This window comes from Peromyscus maniculatus, chromosome 1 (assembly GCF_049852395.1).
Source record: "Peromyscus maniculatus bairdii isolate BWxNUB_F1_BW_parent chromosome 1, HU_Pman_BW_mat_3.1, whole genome shotgun sequence".
NCBI lineage: Eukaryota > Metazoa > Chordata > Mammalia > Rodentia > Cricetidae > Peromyscus > Peromyscus maniculatus.
In genome coordinates, this window is record NC_134852.1 from 97,832,284 (window position 1) to 97,859,481 (window position 27,198).

The 27,198-nt window shown below is 36.2% G+C and overlaps 1 pseudogene; it reads left to right on the plus strand.

Annotated features, from left to right (window-relative positions):
* Positions 1–794: 794 nt before the first annotated feature.
* Positions 795–17,519, plus strand: LOC102917530 (vomeronasal type-2 receptor 116-like; annotated as a pseudogene).
* The last annotated feature ends 9,679 nt before the right edge of the window (positions 17,520–27,198 follow it).

Here is a 27,198-nt window from a genome sequence, read left to right on the forward strand (position 1 = left end):
AGAAGTGTATGATCATGGGATATCAATTAATTGGAACTGAGGCTCAGACAATTAATAGAACTATAAAAAAGCTGTTTACTTTCTGCATAGATATTGAGATACTATTTGAAATTTATGATTTCAGGATGATTATTGGTTCTCTTAACTTTGCAACTGTGGGAGATTTTGTGTTGCCTGTGGCCACTCAGTGTGTGTGTGTGTGTGTGTGTGTGTGTGTGTGTGTGTGTGTGTTAAATTGCATGCTGTGTAGACATCAGTAAACCAAATAGTGGATAAAGCATACCATCTCATAAACATGCATAGATGTAATACCTGCTTATCTACAGTTAACTCTCACTAGAATGGGTTCCATATCATACTTGGTTTGGAATTTCTAATGCAATATGCAATATGCTTCAAATATTTGACATGTTGATAAGTAAAGAGATCATGTGGATTAGGGTGGTTACACAGATATCTCAGGACGAATCTAGCCTGGGGACTTCATGTCTAGTGATGTGGAGGGAATCACAGGAATGTGAAAATGAAGATAATTACTTAAATAGAATTACTGAAATTTTCTTGCACCTGAGCATAGTCACTCAGATGCAGACCCTGAAGCTGAGTATGTTTCAGAGTTCTCCAGAGAATAATAAGCTGAGAAAAATTATATTAGGAAATAAAAATACATTTCTGAGTACTAGAACAGAAAAAAGAGACACGTGTGTGTACAGGCACATTTGAATCATGGTTTTCTGTGAAACTCTGCTTATTTACACTTTTATCTAGGTTCCAGTCTTGGTGACATTATAAAGATGTTCTATTTGAAGCTTTTTTTCTTGGTCGTCAGGCTTTCCTTCCTTTTCTGCAGTTTGATGGATCCCAGGTGCTTTCTGAGATTTAAAGATCCACATACCTGGGTGAAGATAAAGACACAGATTGTATTTTTTCTGTTTACACAAAGCATGGTCACATCAAGAACGAATATTTAACCAGGAATCTAGATAAGAAGTAAGTGCCTTTCACTTATTTGTTTTTGATTGATCATCATTGTAACACTTAGAAGGCCCAAGTATGGTCAAAACATCATTCTCCAAGTTTTCTGTCTGTTTTGCCCTACCTCCCTATCTAGTACATGACCAAAATTTATTTTTATGCTGATTATTTCCATATTTCAGGTGATTTATTGGTTATCTGATTCATCTTTTTAGAGTCAGATTTTTCAGGCTATAAGCTGAATGATACACACTGTCTATATTTCCTTTGGAGAGATTTCCTTTATATTGGCAATTCCTACTGTATGTTGCCAAGTGATATTTCCAAGAAACATAATCCAAGGTACTGCCATGAGTCCATTTCTTTGAGGCTGAGTAAATTTTTCAATAAGTGTTGTGCTAGTGTTTTTCCGTCACAAGGGGTTTGGCCAATTTGGTATTTCTTAAATGCTTCATGGGTACATATCTTAAAAGAATACTTTATTTTATTCAAATGTTGTTTATGTCATCATTTCAAAACTGCTGTGCTGTATGACTCCTGTGGCTGAAATCAAGCATAAAAACAGAAAGATCATTCACGGTGGTAATTTTATTCTTTGCATTAAATTTTGTTTCAGTTGAGAACATGTACAGCCAGATTTCTTTCTATTGCTAATGTCAGTAGTGATTTTTCTTTTAAATTCTATGTTGTTCATGTATAAAAGCCATTTATACAAATTCAGGAGACAGTTTGTGTACTTGATAAAGAGAGTATGCTGTCAAGATATGTCTAGGCACAATTTTTGGGTAGGCAGGATGCTGGAAATAAGAAGGCAGAGATGCCAGGAAATGCAGAGCAAGCAAGATGGGCACTACAGAAATACAGTTATAAAACCATGAGGCAGAAAGTAAGTTAACAGAAATGTGTTAAAATTATAAGAGCAAGTTAGACACAAGCCTAAGTTAAGGCTGAACTTTTATACTTAACACGTCTCCCTATCATTTTTTTTTTAATCTGGCCACCCAAAGAAAAACTCAACTATAGTATGTCACTGTAAATATTGACTTTATATTTCCCTTGTTCAGTGGTAGAATGAAAGTTGCTATCTGTAGCACATGCCAATATTTGAAAGAAATCTACTAAACACAAATATGGATACTACTCTTAATATTTATTTTATATTTTCATGTCTTGATTCTCTGATCCATAACTTTAATCTCTGACACTTATTCCACATTTGTTTCTCTTTTCCTTTTTTCCCAGTTATAAAGAGTGTGTTCACATGTTATGGGAATATGTACAGCATACTGTAGATTTTTAAATTTGATCATAATTTAGCTGGATTGGTGATGTGTACTGGATTTGATAGTTGGTTTGGATAACTGTAGCAATGTCTCCTTTGGCATGCTAAGCAAATTGTCACAGGTAACAATCTAAATATATGGTAATAAACATGTACAATTTGTGCATTGTACTCTCTGTGTGGAATTCCGCAATGAAGTTTTAATATTTGAGACAAAATTTGTATTCATTTATTAGTAACATACAGGTGAATGCAATTCATAGCAGAGGATGATGTTTGGGATCATGGAACAGAGGAGAGAAATTTTCAAGAAGATTAAGGAAATAATGAAGAACAGGAATAAAACTGGCCTCAGTGTAAAACATAACCATAGCTATGAAGGACAATGAGGAATGACTTCAAGTGACATCACATATTTTTTACATTGACAAAGCAATTTTCACAGTGAAAGGGAGCATGAGAGTGATGACTCAGAGCCCAAAATACCAAACAAATTTTAAAAATCTCTAAGAGGAGGTTCATTAGAGCATGAATGAGAAAATCTTCACTCAAGTTAGGCACAGTTTTGTTATATCTCTACCAGTCACTAGAGTTCTTGAAGTTGGAGGGAAACTGTCTTCTTGGAAGTAGAGATGAGAGAACTTGCAATTTCCCTTTTTACTGATTCGAAAATCTCATCAGTTTATGGCTAAACACTCCTCAATGACATGATCTCTCTAGATAAGATTACTGGAATATTCATTAAGGCAAGAAATGAATAACGTAGGTATAAAAGCAACCAAGATACAAAAGTTGCTAAATGGTACTGATGCTATTCATGATTTTCTACATGTAAATAAACATTTGTTCAAAAAAAGGCATTGAATTATCTGATACTCTTTGAAGCATGTATTTATTACATAAAACATCATAGAAGAATGTTTCTAAACATGCATTATCTCGGTTTATATGTTGTATCATTAAAAAGAACATAATAGTTGATAAAGAAAATGATGTTGTAAAAATTAAAAAATTGAGCAAAAGTTCCCTACATGTTCCTTTGTCAAGTTGAATTGAGATCTAATTTTATACTAAAGCAAATAAACTATTCATTGCCAAAACACATGTATAATACAGGTAATTTATAGTATATATGTATAAATATATACATATATACACATCATACAAATATATACCATATATATTCATATATATTTCAAATATTTATCTAGTTTAAATTTTTTGTGTTATGAATAAGCATTTTGCTTAAATACTTATTAATCATATTTTTATGATTTTTATATTATTTTCAGCTAACCCTATATCCTATGAACTTAATTTAAAATTTTTCACCCTTTTTGTTCATTAGCAACTTCAAACTTTTAGCATTTATAATTTGCTAAAATATCTTTGAAATTAGTGTGTTTATCCCTCAGTTTTGTAATCTAACACTGAAAGAAACACTCTCTAACATCCTCTCTGTTTTATTTTACATCTTTTAATTCAATGAGAGCTTCCAAATCAGGTAAATATCATTTGAATTTGATTTTTATTGGATCCCAGAAGAAATGTTCATTTGTTTTTAGTAAACATGTTTGACTGTAGCATATGTCAATATGTGACTACCCTAGTCATTGTTTCTTTTCATGGGCCTTGTAGAACATTAGTAATTGATATTGTGACAAATTAGAGTATTAAAATGAAATGTTTGCTATGAGTTCATTTTAAACTTGAATTGAAGAATTGCTTCAATATACCACACAAATATAGGCATCCACAGTTTTCTTTTTTTTTCAAGTTTTAATTCAACTTTATTATTATATTGAGACAGTAGTTAATTTCAAACAATGATAGGTGGCAAATTCAAACTTGAAAGGAATGTGAGTTAAAGGTATAGACAAACATACTATGCATGTGCATGAAATTCTCAAACAAGAAAAAAGTGGTTGAAAAAATAATATCAAAAACTTGTTTTAACAGGATATAAATTTTTACACATCAGATTTTAGAAAAAAATACCAAAAAACCACAGAGAAGGTCACACATTCATCATCTTCAGTGAAGCCCCCTTGTTTTATTTTGAAATCCACCAGCCATTTTTCTTCAGTTACATGTTTACTCATGACTTGGCCAAAGACATCTCAAAATTACCAAATGTCTCAAAACTTTTTTCTAATGCCAGTAACAATGAAGTTATGTGCTTTACTGGATTTTGTACTTCATGTTGTCTCTGGAAGAGTTTTAGAGTTAATCATTTTTTGTTTGTTTGTTTTGGTTTTTTTCTTTTTTTTTAATTAAGAAAATATTTTCATTCATGTTATACAGCACAGTTTTCAAAATGTAATCACTAAAAATGATTATTTGTTGACTTGTCTGACTAGATACTTCAGAGTATAATCAGCCTTTTTGGTGTAGAATATAATAAATTAGATTTCCCATATTCCAACTCCTTTGATGACACACATAATCAGAATATCTGTGACTAATCAGAGGCTTTTTCCATTGTAGATTCAGTAATTCACTAGAACTTGTGATTGGATTGATTGATGACAGAAAGGTAGTATATTGTATGTTTTTTTAAAAAAAATTATTTATTTTACATACTAATCACAGATCTGCTTCTCACCCCTCCTCCCATTCCCTCTCCTCCCCCATACCTCCACTCCCTAACCCTCTATTCCCCCACTCCTGCCTTTGCTCTCCTATCCGTCATCCCCTCTTCCAACAGGGTAACTTCTCCCATGAGGAAGGACAGCTAATCCCGGTACATTCAGTTGAGGCAGGACCAAACCTCTCCCCACTGCATCAAGTGTGGACAAGGTGTCTGACTATAGATAATGAGATCCAGAAATCCAGTTCATTCACCTGGAATACACCCAGATCACATTGCCAGGGCCCCTTCACACATACCTAGCTACACAAGTGTCTCTGGAATTCAGAGAGTCCAGTCCAGTGCCTTGCAGGTTCCAAAATTGTCCAAAGATCATGATTTGCTTTGAGATTGGTTCAGGAGTCTCTGCAGATTGCTCCCATCATGATCTTGACCCCGCATCCTCTTATAATCACTCTTCCTCTATTCAACTGGCCTCCCTGAGCTTGGCCTGGTGCTTGATTATGGATCTCTCTGCATCAGCTTCCATGTGTTACTGGAATAAGGCTTGCTTGGTCCAATCGCAGCTGGGAGACTGTATTTTATTTCTTTATATATTAAGAATAATTATAGATTTGATTTGAGGGTCACTAAAATTCTTGAATACTGATGAACCAAACTTCAGTTTGACACTTTATTTTTGGCACACTTGATATAGGGATAAGGTATTCAATTGGAATTGTAGAATCCTAATTTATTTTCTACTATTTTCTCTTGTTTACTCAAGATATTATGTAAATGCTTTGTCCTTCACTGTCTCCAACCTAGATGCACAGTTCTACCAGGAATAGCAATTGAACGCATTCACATAAAGTTAAATCTCCAAAATTGTGAACTCATATAATACTGTCATGATTTGAAGCTAATTGCATAAGGCACAATTTTTATTAGTTGGTTAAGAGTTTGGTATAATGTAATTTAATGATAATTGCTCCTCTCCTTCACCACTCTTTTTTATTTAGCCACCAAGTATATTTTGTGCTTCTGATTAATTTTCTGCATGAGTCCTTCCACTGGGAAATGAATGATCCACTATGGGTCATACTCTTTTTTTTTTTTTTTTTTTTTTTTTTTTTTTTTTTTTTCATTTTTATTATTTTATAACACCATTCAGTTCAACATAATAGCCACAGAAACCCCTGTTCTCCCCCTCTCGCCCACCCCTCCCCCCAGCCCACCCCCCATTCCCACCTCCTCCAGATCAAGGTCTCCCCCGAGGACCGGGGTTGACCTGGTAGACTCGGTCCAGGCAGGTCCATTCCCCCCTCCCAGACCGAGCCAAGTGTCCCTGCATAAGTCCCAGGATTCAAACAGCCAACTCATGCAACGAGCCCAGGACCTGGCACCAATGCACAGCTGCCTCCCAAACAGATCAAGCCAACTGACTGTCTCACCCGTTCAGGTGGCCTGATCCAGTTGGGGGCCCCTCAGCCTTTGGTTCATAGATCCTGTGCTTCCATTCATTTGGTTATTTGTCCCGGTGCTTTATCCAACCTTGGCTTCAACAATTCTCGCTCATATAAATCCTCTTCTTACTCACTAATTAGACTCCCAGTGCTCCACCAGGGGACCAGCCGTGGATGTCTGCCTTCAGATTCCTCAGTCCTTGGATGGGGTTTATGGCACCACTATTTGGGTGTCTGGCCATCCCATCACCAGAGTAGGTCAGTTCCTGCCGTCTCGCGACCATTGCCAGCAGTCTTTTGAGGGGGTATCTTTGTGGATCTTCGTGGGCCTCCCTAGCTCTCTGCTTCCTCCCCTTCTCACCTTCTCATGTGGTCTTCTTTTACCATGGTCTCCTATTCCTTGTTCTCCCTCTCTTTTCTTGATCCAGCTAGGATCTCCCACTCTTTCCCTCGACTGTCGCCCTTCATTGTTCCCACTCATGACACAAGAGCACTTGCTCAGCTATGTTCATATCAGCATTGTTTGTAATAGCCAAAACCTGGAAACAACCTAGATGCCCTTCAACTGAAGAATGGATAAATAAATTGTGGCACATATACACAATGGAATACTACTCAGCAGAGAAAAACAACGACATCACACGGTTTGCAGGCAAATGGATGGATCTAGAAAAAATCATCCTGAGTGAGGTAACCCAGACTCAGAAAGACAAATATGGTATGTACTCACTCATAGGAAGATGCTAGATGTGGAACAAGGATGACTAGACTGCTACTCACATCACCAGTGAGGCTACCTGGAAAATGGGACCCCAAAAAAAAGACACGGAGAAATGGACAAGATCTACATGAATAGCCGGGTCATACTCTTAAAGAAAACTGACTCTTCCCTTTTGAGAATTAATTAATGGCCAATATTAATCTATATGCCATTAATCTATTAATCTATAACCATTTTTATGTGGTGAATGAGATTTGTGTTTAGATTATTTCTGTTATATATGTATAAAGGCTTTACAAATCAGCAAGTTCATGACTTCAAATAAAGCAAGAGATACCTAAAAAAACACAGAGGAATGGTACTAGATAAGAAATGAGGATTATCCCAGTAGGGATAACCAATAGAAATCTTGGGGTTAAAGGAATTTTCTTAAGCTTATAAACAAATGGTGGCAACAAAATTTTGGTCTACAAAACAAACAGTGTTCAAGTTTGACAGTAACTTATCACATTCATGCTTTGGAGAAGAAGACAATGTGATGAATTGAAGGGTAAATAATATTCAGTTATATATTCAGATTGTCCATAGATTAAAATGCAAATCCAGAACTGGTGGTCAATAATATTAGGAAATGTGGAAATATTGACGATGTTACTTTGAAAAATGATTTTTTAAAAAGTATGTAAATCACTAATTGGTCAAAGATATGATATAGAAACCTTTAAATGAAAGATGAATAGAAAGTAAGAGTTCGTGGAAATTGATGACTTAAATCCATAAGAATAAGAACTATAAATTCTGAAACTTTATTTGGAAAAAATGACTTTAGCGATTTTAGATATTAATGTCATAGAATAGTAACTTTGTTGTTTGAACTAGATAATTCAAATTTAAAACTGGAAATACCCATACATCAGTAAAATCCAACCCAAATGGCAGAGCACTAAAAAACAATTCAGGCTTGGTTATTTCTGAATCCAACAGAAAACTTTAAAAATAAAAGAATAGAAAACTTCAGAGTAAAATTATTCAAGCATTAGAACCATAAATTCTAGGGCAAATATACTATTCATTCAATTGGTTACTAGCTGTAGAGCAACAGAATAGGACAGTACACTCAGATATGGAACACTGTCCTAAAAAAATAGAATATACACAAGAGGAAACAAAAGCTGAAACAATAAGAGAAAAATAGACAATGAAACAAATTATTAACAAATTGTTACATATGATTTTTTTTATTTATTAAGAAATTTTCTATTCATTTTACATACCAACCACAGATCGCCCTCCCCTACCTCTTTACATCCTCCAGCCTTCTGTTCCAACATAGGCCCCAACTCAACCCCTCCAAGACAAGGCCTCCAATGAGGAGTCAGCAGAGCCTGGTGCACTCATTTGTGGCAGGTCCAACCCGCCCCCCCCCCGCACGAAGGCTGTGTAAAGTGTCTCACCGGAGGCACTGGGCTCGAAAAAGCCCACACATGCACCTGGGTTGGATCTTGATCTCACAACTGGGGAGGAGTCCTTAAGCACGTAAAGCTACACAATTCCCTTGCCTATACAGTGGGCCTAATCCAGTCCCATGGAGGATCCACAGCTATTGGTCCACAGTTCATGAGTTCCCATGAGTAGGCTCTGTACATTTCCCCATCATGACCTTGATGCCCTTGCTCAAGGAATCCCTCTTCACTCTTTGCCTGGACTCTTGGAGCTCAGCCTGGTATTTGGCTGTGGATCTCTGCATCTGCTTCTTTTTTTTTTTTTTTTTTTTTTTTTTTTTTTTTGGTTTTTCGAGACAGGGTTTCTCTGTGTAGCTTTGCGCCTTTCCTGGAGCTCACTTGGTAGCCCAGGCTGGCCTCGAACTCACAGAGATCCACCCGGCTCTGCCTCCCGAGTGCTGGGATTAAAGGCGTGCGCCACCACCGCCCGGCTTCTGCATCTGCTTCTATCAGTTACTGGATGAAGGCTCTATGCTGACAGGGTATTCAGCAATATGATTACTGATGTAAGCCAGTTCACTCACCCTCTCCATTATTGATATCAGAGGATCTGCATGGAGATTAAAAGTTAAGATATTAGAGAAAGACAATTATTTTGATAATTAGCACAAACCAACAGTAATCTAGAAATAAGACTAGCATGTTCAGATGAACAAATGAAAATTAAATTATTCATCATCAACCTAAGGGGCTGTAGCTGGAAGATTTTCTGTGTCCTACTTGGTGCCTCAGTCACTCAGACCCAACTAAACACATAGAGGCTTATATTAATTATGAATTATATAGCCATGACTTATGACTCAATTTTCTTATAAGCTAATTCTTCTATCTAAACTCAGCACATTTCTATTAATCTATATATCACCATGTGTTCGGTGGCTTTACTTCTGTGTGATTTCATGTTGCTCCCTCGATAGCAGGATGTAGTCTTTTCCTCTCTGCCTTTCTTCTTCCTGTCTCTCTTTTCAATTTTCCACCTAGCTATAACCTGAATTGCCATAGGTCAAACAACTACTTTTCAACCAATCAGAGCAATACATATTCACATCATACAGAAAGACATCCCACAGTAAGGGCCCATGTGAAGAGGGCTTATTCTTTGTAATATATGGTCATTGTTCTAAACAATAATATATCATTGAAGATTACAGAGCATCAAATAGAATGGAAAAGGACAAAGGTGCATGAAATACAGAGAAAAATTAAAAGAAAATATGCTATTAATATTGCTTACAAATTTAAAGGTTCCCAGAGATGGTGATACAGATTGATATATTTTGTTATCCATTCTTTATATTCATAACCAAGTCAGGGCATTGTCAACAGTTGCTTTGTTCTAAAAATCTATCACTATCTGGGTAGAAGATAATATCCACCTATTTTACATTTATGTTATTTACAATAATTCTATAATAATGGAATGAGCCGATTCAGTGTCTTCTAAGACCTTCTTCTCACCATGCTCACAGACAAAGAAATAAAACTGTATGAGAGTTCAAAATCAGAGCATCCCACATGAGTGAGATCCACCTCCAAAACTTTTAAGAATTCTTACTTAATTCCAGAAATTCATGTTCTCAAACAGCACAGTAACAGGTCTTGTGTCTCCAAAGCAATTGGAAAAAATCAAGCATTAAATACATTATAACTATTAGTTTAAGGCTGGGCAGTGGTGGCACACACATTAAATCCCTGCACACGTGAGGCAGAGCCAGGCTGATCTCTGTGAGTTTGAGGCCAGACTGGTCCACAGAGAGAGTTCAAGAACAGGCACCAAAACTACACAGAGAAACCCTGATTCAAAAAAAAAACCCTAATGGTTTAATTTAATGTTACGTTTAGAACTCCATCTCTAATGATCTGTTTGCTCTCTTTTCAGGTTGACATATAAAAATATCCACTTGATTTTGTCTCTTTATTTTGCTCTTGAAAGTATCAACAAAGACCCTCACATTTTACCCAACATTTCACTGTTAGTTAAAGTTGAATGTAACCTCCTGGATGATTGGAGAATGAATAGTTTATCCACAAAATTAGGTGAATTTCTTCCTAACTACTGCTGTATAAATCAGAGAAGATATTTAATCACACTTACAGGTCCAATTTGGTTATCATCTGCTATGCTTGGACAACTCCTGTACATCACAAATAAACCAGAGGTAAGCATGTGTGAGTTAATGAAACATTGGCTCCTTTCATGCTGATTATCAGATACCAAGGCTGATTAAAGAAAAAATTATGTATATGTGTGTTTTGATGCATAGAATTGAAAGCATATATACTCAGAAAGCATTGACATATACCAGTACTTTAGCATAAATAGACCCAAAGCAAAGAGAAATTTGAAGTATTTTAGTAGCAGATTTGGCTCATCTGTACCTTTTAAGATATTCACAAGAAATTACATAAGATTTAATGAGATGAAGATCCACATGCCCTAATATTTCCAGGTTATGATGAGCACAATTGGTTTTAGACTGATCATTATGCATTCTACCTTCTTCAATTCATTGTCTTTCAGTTTTACTATGGACCATTTCATCCTCTCCTGAGCAACCATGAACAGTTTCCACATCTCTACCACATGGCACCTAAGGACACATCTCTGCCTTTGTCCATGGTGTCTTTGGTGGTGTATTTCAGATGGAACTGGGTTGGAGCAATCATTTCAGATGATGACCTAGGACTGGAATTTCTCTCAGAATTAAGAAGAGAGATGCAAAGAAACAGTGTGTGCTTAGCCTTTGTGCATATTATTATGGAAGATAAAATGCTATTCCGGAAAAATGTAAATATTTATTATAATGAGATCACAACGTCATCAGCCAAAGTTGTTGTCATTTATGGAGACAAAGACTCTCATCTGCAACTTAACCTTAGACTCTACAGATTATCAAACCTTAAGAGGATCTGGGTCACTACTTTACAGTGGGATATGATAACACATAATGGCAGATTACTTCTTGATTCATTCTATGGGACATTTACTTTTTTACTTCACTTTTATGAATTACCTGGTTTAAAAAAATTTATTGAGACAGCAGATCCTTCCAAGCATAGTAATAAAATTTCCCTTGCCAAATTTTGTTGGATTTATTTTAATTGTTCTCTGACTTCATTTAATTCTATGAACCTTAAGAATTGCTCAATAGAAAAAGGAATGCAGTGGTTATTCCAGCAACATTTTGAAGTGTCTGTGAGTGGTACAGGTTATGTCCTATACAATACTGTGTATTCTGTGGCCCATGCACTCCATGAGATGCTGCTACAAGAAGTAGATACATTGTCAACATATTCTGGGGAAAAACTGGAGTTTGACTCTTGGCAGGTAATATGTATTCCAATGAATGTAATGTATTGTCATAAATATAATTTCATAATAGATAATATAGGTTTTCTCCAAGAATTCCATGGTCGTTTCTATCATACACAACAATTGTGTACATTAGACAGAATTTCATAGGAAATTTATTGTTTATAGACTTCAATCCAGCCAACTCTGACACAGACAGATGTTCATGATCTATGCCAAGAATATTTCCCATAATATTTCTTCCACATATGCATGTTTTTAATATTTTAAATATTAATGTATTTCTTTCCATCACAATTTGAAAGCCAACAAGAAGCTGAATGTCCTTTTAAGTGATCAAGATATTGGTCAGCAATCAAGTGAATAGATTCTAAATAACAGCAAGTAATTCTTCAACACTTTTTTAAACACACTAACGACCTCAATTCCTTAGCTAATTATCAGGTAACATTTGGAAGAAATAATGTGGGTAATATCTCTCTACTCTCCAGGAATATCATTCAGGTGGGCAAGTGTTAAATAATTAACATCAGTGAGAGGTTGGTATTTGTTGTGGGATGGTCTGTATGTCAAATTACTCTGATTGGTCAATAAGTAAAACACTGATTGGCCAGTGGCTAGGCAGGAAGTATAGGCAGGACTAACAGAGAGGAAAAAAGAAAGAACAGGAAGGCAGAACAAGTCACTGCCATCTGCCACGACGAAAAGCAGCATGTGAAGATGCAGGTAAGCCACGAGCCACATGGCAAGGTATAGATTTATGGAAATGGATTAATTTAAGCTATAAGAACAGTTAGCAAGAAGCCTGCCATGGCCATACAGTTTGTAAGCAATATAAGTCTCTGTGTTTACTTGGTTGGGTCTGAGCGGCTGTGGGACTGGCAGTTAAGAGATATTTGTCCTGACTGTGGGCAAAGCAGGAAATACCTCTAGCTAGAGGTATTTCCATAATAATAATGTTATTATCCCTATTTGAATTTTTCTTTCTACTGTATGAGTATTTGGTATTATGTCACATTTCTAGACAGATTAACAATAATTAGTGTAAATCTACACCTCTAAATATTTCTTCTAATGTGTAGGCATACTTGAACCTAAAATAATAAATGTTTCAGATGGTCCATTTCCTCAAGAACATACAATTTAAAAACCCTGTTGGAGAACAAGTGAACATGAATCAGAAAGAAAATCAGTATGTGGAGTATGACATTAACTACAGCACTGAGTTTTTGCCTAATCTTGGACTTAAGGTGAAAATAGGAATGTTTTCCAAACATTTGCTACATGGTCAACAATTGTATATGTCTGAAGAGATGATAAAGTGGATCATAGACTTTAGTCAGGTTTGTTGGACTTACTTGAACAACTCCACAAGCAACATAATTACCAAAATCTCAAGGTTGACTTTAGCACCCTCCTGAGATAGAGTATTTTCAAATATATTCACTAACTTATTTCTCACATCTCTAAATTTTTCTTTCAGGACATATTTTATTTCAGTAGTATGAATATTCATAATTTGTGAGGGGTCTTCTTTTACTCTTGGCTTGTGGGCCACAAAGTTGAGAGGGCCCAGTCAGAAGCTCTGACAGAAAGCTTTGTACAGGGCCCTTGAGCATGAGCAGAGACAGCTCTTCAGGAGACAGTCTTTGATGAATCAGCTCAACTTTTTTCTAGAATATAAGGAAATATAAGACTGAGGAGAGTGGGGACAAATGATAATTTGCATTAAGTGGCAAACTGTCATCACAAGGCTTCATATGTGGCAGGAGTGTTCTATAGCAGAACTCCTAGCACAAATCTTCTAGAAAGGATTTGTGCCAAAGTTCAAAACAAAGATGAATCAGCATCTGCTTTAGAGACAGGCATCTATCTGGTTTAGAGACAGCTTTTTAGTCCCACAGGCTCAGGTACATTCTCCAAATAAGGGCAGGGGTAGGGGCAGGAAATTCTTCTGGGGGAAGGGAGGCCCATGTTAGAGAGCTACTGAGATAAGCTGCCAGGCCATGGGGAGGTTTTGGCATTTACCAGACAGCAATGTCTTCCAACATCGTAGCTACATACAAATATGTCTATATGTCTATGTATGCAACAGATAGATAAATAATGATTAAATAAAAACAGATATATAAAAATGATTATTTTATCATTATATAAATCATAATACATCTACAATTTATAACTACAACACAAAATGAATGTTGCTTTTTTATTTATTTGCAAATTTATAAAAGGGTGTATTTCAATAGTACCATGTTCTAAATTTCTATCACTATTCCCAAGTAGATAAGACTTTTTCAATATATTCCATTTGTTTTATTTCTCAGATTCCATCCTCAATATGCAGGGTGCCCTGCAGTCCAGGATTTGGAAAATCCCCTCAGCAGGGAAAGGTTGTCTGCTGTTTTGATTGCATCCCCTGCCCAGAGAATGAGATTTCCAATATATCAGGTAAATATACTACATACCAACAGATTCATTAGACTAGTTAATTTCTGTTGTCCAAATGACAGCTTCTGGGAATTGAAAAGATAAAATTCATCATGTAGTCAAATGAGCAGCAATTCTGCCTTTGAGCATCACAACCCGTGTCCTGAGACGCATACTTGAATCATTACTCCAGCACCTATTTACATAGTAGTTTCATTTGGAAACTGATTTAGAGTACTAAATATCACTATAGCATTTATCTTAGCCAGGAAAATAGTCCTTCATAATATATCTAATTTTTTCTTCATTCCTAAGACTTGGGATCTGCACATTCTTATTTACATAGCATATGTGAGATTTGTGATAATTTGTAGATGATCATGGATGATGCTTCCTGATTAAGAGACATGCATTTTCTCATATGTCCTGTTTAGATCATGCTGTCAGTTGTTTGGTTGTATTTTCATTTGTAGTCTAGTCCACAGGTGAAATTTTAGACAACATATAGAATTCAAAATTGAAACATTTATTTTAATATTTCAATAATGAAAACAAGTATGCATGCAAACTTTTCAGACTGAATAGGTGGGGATATCTTTTTAGTGACAAGGTACCCAGGAAACATTTAATAGTGATGTTTTAAGTACCATAGCAGGTAACTGAAAAAAGGAATTAATTGCTTTGGGAGTAAGTAGTAACATAAACCTTAAATATAAAATTGCTGCTTTATTTAATCTGCAGAAGAGAATATAAATTGTTCTAAATAATTTAAACATCATTAGCATGGAGATTCATGCAGAGTTTACATACAAATAATTCTATTAAAATATTAAACATATATGGTAGAGGACCAAGTAAATAATGGGAAAAAGTTTCATGGAATACTAAGTAGAAAATAAATTGATGAAAACTATGTTTTACATAAATTAACTTTAGAGTAATTGAAAATAAAAATAATGTACCAGGTTTTATTAAATTGTTAACTGATTATGTGTATTTTCAAATAATGAAAATAAAATATTTTATAGCAAACAATAATATAAAATGATTAGAAAAATAAAAGAATATGAATGTTTTTGTCCAATTGTTTGGATAATGTTACATACTAAAATATGAGAGAATAAAAGTAATTGGTAATGATATACAGTCATGAATGGAAGACTCATAATAAGGATAATATTGTTACATTAAGTTTGCTCTGTTGATCCATTTAATTGAATGCAGTTGAAAAATATGATGTAATAAATTACATGATATGGGTAAATGAGAGCTCTTCCTTCTATCCTTTATTGTGTACCTTATCTATGTTCTTAGGGGCGGGGTCTAGTCCTACCTCATCTTGATATGCCAGGCTTCTTTGGTACCTCTGGAAGGCATGCCCCTTCCTGAAGAGAAACAGAGGAGACATGGATTGGGATGTAGAGGAAAGCTGTGGGAAATAAATGGGAATAGATAAGGGAAGAGAAAATGTGGTCTGGAAGTAAAATAAATGAATAAAATTGTTTAATTTAAAAATATGGAAAGTATCCAGTTTGTGTTGTGTTCTCAATAAATATTTTTCTATTATAGTCCAAACTTACAGAAATTAGTAAACTGGGAGATTCTGTTTATTACCAAAATACATAAGAAACCTAATAATAAATGGGATACATTTAACATGTAGAGACTTTATGTGGTAAATGATTCATGAATCTTCTGCTTTCCCTGACATTACTCATGTGGCCTTGTGTTTCAGTACACAAGAAGTTACAAAAGGCCACTGGTATGTAGTACTTGCCTTGCAGCTGATAGAAAGACAAAAGTTATCTATGGAAGAACCTGCTTTTATGATTTTATACTTTATAATCTACTGAAATGTTAAGAATAAATATGTGTTTCTATATTGTACTCAATAAGGTGTTTAGTTGTGTAAACAATATTCTGTCACATGTTAATTAATTCTGATGAACAACTAAAATGTCTTGGCTATAAATGATAAATGACAGACTTTCAAAATTGTGCATTAAAATATTAGATTTTGTTATTGCTATTAATTCTTAAATAAAAAAAAATAACTTTCTATCTACCTCAAGAAAATAAGGCTAATTGGTGGTGCTAGCCTTTAATCCCAGGACTCAGGAGGCAGAGGCAGGCATATCTCTGTGAGTTCAAGGCCAGTCTGGGGTACAGAGCGAGTTGCAGGACAGGCTCCAAAGCTACACAGAGAAACCCTGTCTCAAAAAAAACAAAAAATAAAAATGAAAAAAAGGCTATTTCAGAAGAAATTTTAATGCATTGATATAATATGTCCTGTAAAATACCAAGAAATATTAAAACTAATGATACATTTATTCCTGTACCAGACATGGATCAGTGTGTGAAGTGCCTTGATGATCAGTATGCCAACCCTGAAGGAAATCACTGTCTCAAAAAAGTGGTGGCATTCCTGGGTATGAAGACCACTTGGGAATGTCTCTAGCCTGCTTGGCTCTGTGTTTTTCTCTTCTCACAGCTTTTGTACTGGGTGTCTTTTTGAAGCACAAGGACACTCCCACAGTCAAGGCCAACAACCGAGCTCTGAGCTATGTTCTACTCATCTCCCTCATCTTTTGCTTTCTCTGCTCCTTGCTCTTCATTGGCCAACCCAATATGGCCACATGCTTCATGCAGCAGACCATATTTGCAATAACGTTCACTGTGGCTGCTTCTACTGTCTTGGCCAAGACACTTACAGTACTACTGGCCTTCAAGGTTACAACTCCAGGTAGAAGGATGAGGTGGCTGCTGGTGTCAGGGGCACCTAACTTCATTATTCCAGTTTGCACTGTGATTCAGCTGATTCTATGTGCGATCTGGCTGGGAACTTCCCCACCATTTGTTGATGTTGACTTACATGTTGAAAAAGAACACATTTTGATTGTCTGTAACAAAGGGTCAATCATTGCCTTCTATTGTGTTCTGGGATACTTGGGCTCGATTGCCATGGGAAGTTTCACTGTAGCTTTCTTGGTTAGAAATCTGCCTGACACATTCAATGAAGCCAAGTACCTGACATTCAGCATGCTGGTGTTCTGTAGTGTCTGGGTTACCTTCCTCCCTGTATACCATAGCACCAAGGGCAAGGCTATGGTGGCAGTGGAGGTGTTCTGTATCTTGGCCTCCAGTGCAGGGCTGCTTCTTTGCATATTTGCTCCAAAATGTTTCATTATTTTGTTAAGACCTGAGAGAAATACTTTTCAAAAGTTTGGAAATGTGCATTTTAAAATTGAAAATACTCATTAAGTTTTCCTTTATCATTAGAACATACTTCCCAATAAGAATACACTAACATTTTGATGCTCAAATTTTAGGTCAAAATATGTACTTTGTCTCATGAGTAAAAGCAGAAAATAAACTACAAAGCAGAGTTTTAAAATATGGTCCTGATCTCAGTTCACATGGACTTTGATGACCCGACATTACTATGTCAGTAATGCTGGTTTCCTTCTTTATACCTATGCTTGTTGTTGAGTTGGATAACAGCAATGCATTAGTCTGAATTTTACATAAAAACATCTAATATAGCTTTTCCAGTATAAATTATAGAGTAAGGTTGTACTCCATACTAAATCATTACAGTGGAGAGTATATAGACATGTATTTAAATGATGATTCACTTTTATATGGGATGAAGAGGAATTTACATAAATTAATTGATTCATTTTTGGACCAAGTATTTGTATTTATATGACATATATACATCGATATGTAACAAAAATAATAAAATTTAAGCATCTCTTACCTTGAAAATCAGGTCTTGTGAAGAGTGACAGTGACTGTAGGAAAGATAGGGAGAGAGTCCAGACATTATTCTATTTCACTAAAAACATAATGTTAAGAACAGAAAATTTTCTCATTTTCCTTCTTCTTTATTTATCATGCCCTTCACATCCTACATATACTCCTGCAAATAAACACTCATTTACATACATGTGCACATTTACATAAACACACACACACATTGTTCTTTAACTTAGACATTCTCTTAGGTTTCAAAAATCCTTTTTCCATAACAACCTGAGTATTAAAGAAGAGTCAACTTGTCCTACTATCCACAGTAATTACAAATGAAATTCAGAAATAATGAGAAAGCAGAGGCTCTTTTCTGTGACTTATGGCATTTTTTTATGGGATGATGTGGAACATTACATTAGGATGCATGCATCTTTTACTAGTTTTTCTTGGATATTCTTCCTCTTTTTTTGAATATAGATACTTTTTCATGTAAAGTATCTTGATTATAAATTCCCCTCACTCTGTTCCTCCTGGTTTCTCCCCACCTACCCTTCCTTCCAGAACCACTCCCCTTATATCTCTCATCAGAAAAAAAGGCTAAGAGCCAAATATAAAAACATGATAATGTAAAGAAAAATTATTACATTGAATTTGGACAAGGCAACCTAACAGGAAAGGGGGAAAACCCCAAAGCAGGCATAAGTGTCAGAGAACCATTCACTCCTACATTAAAGAGTCCTTTGACCTACAATGTGTCTTGCCTGCAAAATATGCTAGAGCAATGATGTCAGGGAAGTTTTAAATATAGAAAAACAATGTCTATTTTTACCAAGGTCCACTTCTTGCAATGGAACTCACACTCATAACTGAATGGATAGTCAAGGACCTGACACTAGATAGCTCTGAAACCAGGAGTAAAACCAAAGACTACTTACTTGTCTAAAAAGAAACCCAATAAAATGATTCCTGTGGATAATATGCAATCTTTATGGATCAGTATCTGATTCAATCATCATCAGAAGAGCCTCCTCCAGCAGCAGAGGGGAGAAGATACAGAGACCCAGAGCCAGATATTTTGTGGAGAGGAAGATTAAGTTGGAGAGCTACATCAAATCCCTCCCCTCAGAGCTCAAGGAATTCCACACAAATGCAGGCATAAAGATTTTAAGAGCCATAAGGGTTGGAGGACATTAGGAGACAATTGTTCCCATAATCAAATGAGAAAAAAGGATGCATATAGGCTCAGATAGATGGAAGCACCAGACACAGGGTCTGCACATTTCTGGACCATGTCATCTGTGTGTATATTTTAGCTATTAGTTTAGGACCCTCAACTCCAAATTTGAGTTATTCTTACTTATTATTTTTTATGTTTCCAACTATGGTGTCAATATTTTTTCCTTTTATTTTATTTTACAATACCATTTAGTTCTACATATCAGCCACGCATTCCCTTGTTCTCCCCCTTACTTCCCCCCTCCACTTTCCCCCAGCCCACCCCCTATTCCCACCTCCTCCAGGTCAAAGCCTCCCCTGAGGACTGAGATCAACCTGGTAGACTCAGTCCAGGCAGGTCCAGTCCTCTCCTCCCAGACTGAGCCAAGTGTCCCTGCATTAGCCCCAGGTTTCAAACAGCCAACTCATGCAATGAGCACAGGACTCAGTACCACTGCCTAGATGCCTCCCAAACAGATCAAGCCAATCAACTGTCTCACCTATTCAGAGGACCTGATCCAGTTGGGGGCCCGTCAGCCTTTGATTCATAGTCCATGTGTTTCCATTTGTTTGGCTATTTGTCCCTGTGCTTTATCCAACCTTGGTTTCAACAATTCTCGCTCATATAAACCCTCCTCTTTCTCGCTAATTAGACTCCTGGAGCTCCACTCAGGGCCTAGCCAAGGATCTCTGCATCCAGATTCCTCAGTCCTTGGATGGGATTTCTGGCATGACTATTAGGGTGTTTGGCCATCCCATCACCAGCGTAGGTCAGTTTGGGCTGTCTCTCGACCATTGCCAGCAGTCTATTGAGGGGGTATCTTTGTGGATTTCTGTGGGCCTCTCTAGCACTTTGTTTCTTTCTTTTCTCATGTGGTCTTCATTTACCATGGTCTCCTATTCCCTGTTCTCCCTCTCTGTTCTTGATCCAGCTGGGATCTCCTGCTCCCATAGGCTCTCTTTCCCGTGCCCTTCGCCCTTCATTACTCCCACTCATGTCCAGGTTGTTCATGTAGATCTCAGCCATTTCTCCATCATTGGGCGATTCTCATGTCTTTCTTGGGGTCCTATTTTCCAGGTAGCCTCCCTGGTGATTTGAGTAGCAGTCCAGTCATCCTTGTTCCACCTCTAGTATCCTCCTATGAGTGAGTACAAACCATATTTGTCTTTCTGAGTCTGGGTTACCTCACTCAGGATGATTTTTTCTAGATCCATCCATTTGCTTGCAAACCTCATGATGTCATTGTTTTTTTCTGCTGAGTACTATTCCATTGTGTATATGTGCCACAATTTATTTATCCATTCTTCATTTGAAGGGCATCTAGGTTGTTTCCAGGTTTTGGCTATTACAAACAATGCTCTTACTTATATTAGATACTCAATTTGAAGACTGGACTTGGCGTCTGACAATACTACACACTGATTCCTATGTTTTGGCTAAAACCAAAAAAAATAATAATAATCAAAGGAAAGTATCACTCATTTTGAAGATGAATTGGTTTCCTTAGATGGAACAAGGTGTCTTCTATATATAGCTCTAGGATTTCATGAGATTTGCAGAAAATACACAGTTGCTGTAGCCATCATATGAGCTTGTTGGTACTATTTTATGTTCCATATTTTCTCTGCAATCAAAGTCTCAAGATTCTTATTAAACTTCTTTAACATTGTATGTAGTAATGTGTTTAAAAGTGTCAAGTGTCCCTAGCTTACAGCTTGATTTGCCTAGCTATTATCAGGATGCCTGGGCCTAGAAAATTGACATCCAGAATGATATGGTATACCATACCATCTGTGTCCCCCAGTATATTTGTGCATGATTTCAAATTGTTGAGACAGAAGGATAGCATGGGTCTTGAGGATGCCTGGGGGTTATTTCCCTTAATTTGTTCTAGTCAGTGTCTCTGATGACAAAGTTATTTTTTCCCTCTAGCATACTGTTTATCATATAATCCTAGCACATCATTTCTCCAACATTTCCTTTGTTATGTGCAGATATTAACAGCAAAATTCCAACTCAGGGTCTACATTGGAGCCTCACTAGAATATATGGAAACATTAAATGTGGGATTTCACATCCCAGATATATAATACACTACAATCAAAAAACTTCTACAAGTTTGTACAGCTGGTGGATAGTATGGGATGTTATCCTGCATGGTAGATTGAAGGATCTTGTCGAGGCACATAGAAATGTGTTCTTAAACCAAGGTCATTGTAGTGCATAATGTTAATTATCAATTTGATATGATTCAGCATAAATATGATAACAAAACTCAAAGAATGTCTATCAGGGATTCCAGATTTTGTTGAATTATTATGGATTGGATAATGCAGTTGCAATTCTTTTTTCGGTTGTGTTCCTGTACTGAATACAATGGAGAATATGAGCTAAACAATAGCATTCTTATTTGTTGCTTTCCTGCTCACAGATGTGGTGGTACCAGTTGACTCAAGATTGTCTCACATGACTTCCCAACCAAGACAGACTTTACCTTCAAGCCATGAAAATAAATAAAATTAACACTTCCATGCTTAAGTAAATTCTGTCAAATAATTTCAAACAAGACTAAAAACTAATTCACGCTGGGGATTTGTCTACTGAGTAGATATTCTTCTTAATATTATTGCCTTTATTTCAACTGGAATACAATGGACACATGTCGTCTGAAAATCCCCAAACATTATTTTGCATATAAATTTTTGAAAGAAATTCATGAATTTTTATATAAAATTATTAAAATGGAACAATGTTTCCTTCTGCAATTGTACCAAACTTTGTACATGAGATGTGGAATTAATTTGTTATGATTAGATGTCATTTCTTTCCAAACTCTTGTGGTTTAAAGGCTTGGTTCTTAAGGTCATCATGTTGAAATGGTCCTCACATGGAAAGATAAAGCTTAGTGAAAGAGGATCACTGGTCTCACCACTCACTGTGGAGTTCCTTCCCACAATACACTCTTCTTTTCTATTATATTGTTAACATCTGATGGTCTTGTTGTTGAGGTTGTACAACTGTGTCACATGACCCAAGCAAAGTATGTGATAAGTGAAAAATCATACTTCAACAGTTTAGCCATTAAAACTATTTTCTCTACCCATTCTTCAATTGAGGGATATCTAGGTTGTTTTCAGTTTCTAGCTATTATGAATAAAGCTGCTATGAACTTAGTTGAGCAAGTGTCCTTGTGGTATGATTGAGCATCCTTTGGTTATATGGTCAAGAGTGATGTAGTTGAGTCTTAAAGTAGATCAATTCCCAGATTTCTGAAAAACCACCATATTGATTTCAAAAGTGGATGTATAAATTTTCAATCCCACCAGCAACAGAAGAGTGTTCTTTTCTATGTGTGAGGGTTTTTGAGACAGGATTTCTCTGTGTAGTTTTGGTTCCTGTCCTGGATCTCGCTCTGTAAACCAGACTGGTCTCAAAATCACATAGATCTGCCTGGCTCTACCTCCCAAGCACTGGGATTAAAGGCATGGGCCACCACCACCCAGTTAGAAGAGTGTTCTTGTCCCACATTCTCTCCAGCATGAGCTACCACTTTGGTTTTAAGTATTAGCCATTCTGCCATGTGTAAGATAAAATCTCAGAATCATTTTGATTTACATTTCCCTGGTGGCTAAGGATGTTGAACATTTATTTAAGTGTTTCCATTCAATCTGAGATTTTCTCTTGAGAATTCTCTGTTTAGGTCTCTACCCCATTTTTCAAATGGATTATTTAGTTTTCCGATGTCTAGATTCTTGTTATCTATATATTTTGGAAATTAGCCCTCTGTTGCATATGGGGTGAGTGAAGTTCTTTTACCATGTGTAGGCTGGTAGTTTGTTTTATTGACAGTGTCCATTGCCTTAGATAAGCTATTTCATTTCATGAGGTCCCACTTATTACATATTGATCTTAGTGTCTGTGCTACTAGTCTTATATTCAGGAAGCTGTTTCCTGTACCAATGAATTCAAAGTTCTTTCTCACTTTCTCTTCTAATCAGGTTCACTGTAATTGGATTTATGTTGAGGTCTTTGATTCACTTGGACATGAGTTTTGTCCAGAGTCAAAAAATATGGATATATTTGCTTTAATCTACACACTGACATCCAGTTATACTAGCACCATTTGTAAAAAGATGCCTTCTTTGTTGCATTGTACATTTTTGGTTCCTCTTTAAAAAATTAGATGTCCATAGGCATGTGGCGGTATATCTACACAATGGAATTTTACTCGGCTGTTAAAACATTGACATCATGAAATATGAAGGTAAATCTACAAATTTGAAGGATGGATCTAGAAAAAAATCATCCTGAGTAAGATAACCCAAATCCAGAAAGACAGACATGGTATTTGATTGCTCATAAGTGGATATTAGCACTAAAGTAAAAGATAACCATGTTCCAATACACACTGCAGAGAGGCTAGGTAACAATGAGGTCCCAACAGAGAACTGAGATGCATAGATTTCCCTAAGAAGAATCTCCTGGATAAACTAGGTATGAGTGGGAATTGGGGTATGATGTAATCCAGTTGGGGTATGAGTAATAAAAGAGATGTTTTGATAGGGATGCATTTGGGGATAAGGTAGAATCATGGTAAAATGGAAACTCCCAAATCCACAAGCCAACCCCAGATAAGACTCCCACCAATCATGATAGGTAGCCTGAACTGTCCATTTCATATAATCAGATTGGTGACTACCCTAGTTGCCAGCTGAGGACCTTCATCTAGTAAGTAACTGAAGCAGATACAGAGATTCATAGCCAAGCACTGGTGTCTGCATTGGGAATCCTGTTGAAGAGATAATGGAAAGACTGTGAGAGTCGGGGGCTCAAGGTCATCAAAACGGAACCCACAGAGATAACTAAACTGAGCACATAAGAGCTCACAGACACTGGAACAACAGCAAAGGGAGCCATCATGATGAGACCCTAAGGTCTCTACATATGTGTGACTGTTGTATAATGTGGTCTACTTGTGAAACTCATAGCAGTGGGAACAGGGCTTGTTGTTGGTACTTTGGCAGGTCTTGGGAACCTGTTTCTCATACTGGGTTGCCTGACCAAGAGAAAGAACACAGTCCTACCACAAATTGATATGCCATGCTGTGTTGATACCCATAGGAGACCTATAACTTTTCGAACAGAAACAGAGGAGTAGATTTGAGCGGGACAGAGGTGAGTTATGGGGAGATAATTGGAGAAGAGTAAGGAGGAGAAACTGCAGTTAAGATGTAAAATAAATGAATAAATTTAAATAACATACATACATACATGCATACATATATAAAGATAGAAAGAGAGACAGAGACAGAGACAGAGAAAGGAAGGAAGGAAGGAAGAAAGGAAGAGAGAGAGGGAGAGAGAGAAAGAAAGAAGGAAAGAATGAAAGAAAGAAAGAAAGAAAGAAAGAAAGAAAGAAAGAAAGAAAGAAAGGAAGGAAGGAAGGAAGGAAGGAAGAAAGAAAGAAAAGAAAGAAATATAAAGAACCAAAGGCAAAATACCTGGTTCAGAGTATAGTTTTCAGGGCCTCCTAGCTCTGTGGCCTTGGGCAAAATGAAGTAATCTCTTTGTACTTTCTTAATGGTCAAACTGAGGATAACTGTATCCATGCCATAGTGTCTTTATGAAGAATAAATTACATATGAAATTATTTCACATGCATGAGACAATGGCAATACTTTTGCACACATGATTGTTATTACTTCACAGTCAATTTAACATCACTCTACACCATGAGATGTCAGCACTTGCACTAGCGCTACTATGACATCTAAATACTTCAACCTAGGCATGGCCACCATGATACATTGATCACCATCCCAACCATCATTTCCTACCACCCTTACATCACTATCACAACAGTAACAATTACCATCTTTGTCAGCATCACCCCTTCCTCAACACTATCATATCCATCACCATTTACTCTCTAGACCAATCATTGTCACCATCATCTTCAACAACTATACCATTACAAACATCACAATCACTACTTCTACCAATGTGACTACACTATCTAGCAATATAACTGTCACAGCCATCAAAACTACTACCCCTCCCCCGACCAGGACTCTCATCACTATAAAAAACATCTCCACAACTGCAGTCACTAGCCTTACCAGAATGTCTATGTAAAAATATGTCTGCTCTTCCATTATAAATAGCAAAGATGTAAATTGGTGTTTATAGATATGAATTTTCTGTTCTTTATTGTACAATAAATACTTCTGCCTCTATGAAAGCCAACAATTATGGTTTTCATATGACAATAATGGATATATGCTTTTGAACACCCATTGTGCAGAGTAAAATGGGATTTAGGACAAGGAAAAATTGACCCAGAGTCAGAAAGACAAAATTTTCACTGGCTATGAGATGTAAAGTAAAGGATAACCATGTTACATCCACAGCCTCAGAAATGCTATGTAACAAGGAGGGCCCAAGTGGGCATGCATAGACATCCCTGGGAAGGGGAAATAGAAGAGTTCTCCTGGGTAAACTAGGTAAACATGAATAATTCCTTGGGGAGGTGGAGAGGGAGAGTACTGAAAGAGATGACTAGAAGGCTGGGTGTGAAATTCTGGACTCAGGTAAAAAGCCGGTTATAGGAAAACTTGCAGGATTCTACAAGGATGAACCCATGCAAGACTCCTAGCAAAAGTGAATACCTAGTCTGAACTGGGATCACATTTGACAAGGCAAGACTTTCAGTAAAGGGATTGAGGCACCAATCCCTTTCAAGAAACTGTTTTCTTGAGAGCCAAAGTGAGAGAAATTGCAATTCCTCAGTTTTTGGTACTTAAATCTCACCAGTATATGGCTCAACAGTTCTCATTGATGTGATCTTTCTAGTTTAGATAACTGGAATACTTTTGAAGGCAAGAAATTGATTATTTAGGCATAAATTGCACTAATGTTCAAAAGTTTCTGTGATACTGATTATTTCCTTAATTTATCTACACATAAATGTACATTCATTAAAAACATGTTGTATCTAATTCTCTGCTTAATTTCTTTCTCAGTTGTTTATATTTCACATTCTCAGACAACACAATAATAGGACTTGTATTACCATAAGAATAGGTCTAGAAAACAAGTGTTAATACATAAACACAATTAGTCTGATTTAATATTATCATGTTTGAAGCCTAATTTCTAATGATCTCTTTATGTTGTTTTTAGGATGAACTTGGACACCCACTTGATTTTGTCTCTTTGTTTTGCACTTGAAGAAATAAAAAAGGTTCTTTATATTATTCCAATATTTCTCTCCTAGTTTTAGTTGATTGTGACCTACTCAATTGTTGGAAAATAAAAATTTATTCTCAAAAATAGGTGAATTTCTTCCTAACATCTGTGGTATAAATCAGAGAAGATATTTAATTGTACTTACAGGACCAATGTGGTTATTAGTCTAAAGAAGCTAAAGCACCAGAAAATGACCTTAAAAATAACTTTATGAAGCTCATAGAAGTTTTTAAAGAGGAAATGAAAAGATATATTAAATAAACAGAGGAAAAGACAACGAAAAATGGAGGAAATAGAAGAAATAAATCTGTTTTTCTGGTTTTTTTTGTTTGTTTATTTGTTTGTTTTTTGAGACAGGTTTTTCCTGTGTAGCTTTGGAGCCTGTCCTAGAACTTGCTCTGTAGACCAGCCTGTACTCAAACTCACAGAGATTATCCCTCCCTTTGTCTCCTGAGTGCTGAGATTAAAGGCATGCACCACCCCACCCAGCTATAAATAAATCTCTTAAAGAATGTTGAAAAACCTAAGAAAAAAATAATCAAACAGATGATGGAAACAATTAAAACTTTTCAAGACCTAAAAAATGGAAATAGAAGCAATAAAGAAAACAAAACCTAAGGGATTCAGGAAATATAAAACATGGGTAAACAAATAAGAACTGCAGATACTAGCATCACCAACAGAATACAAGTGATGGAAGAGAGAATCTCCAACATTGAAGAA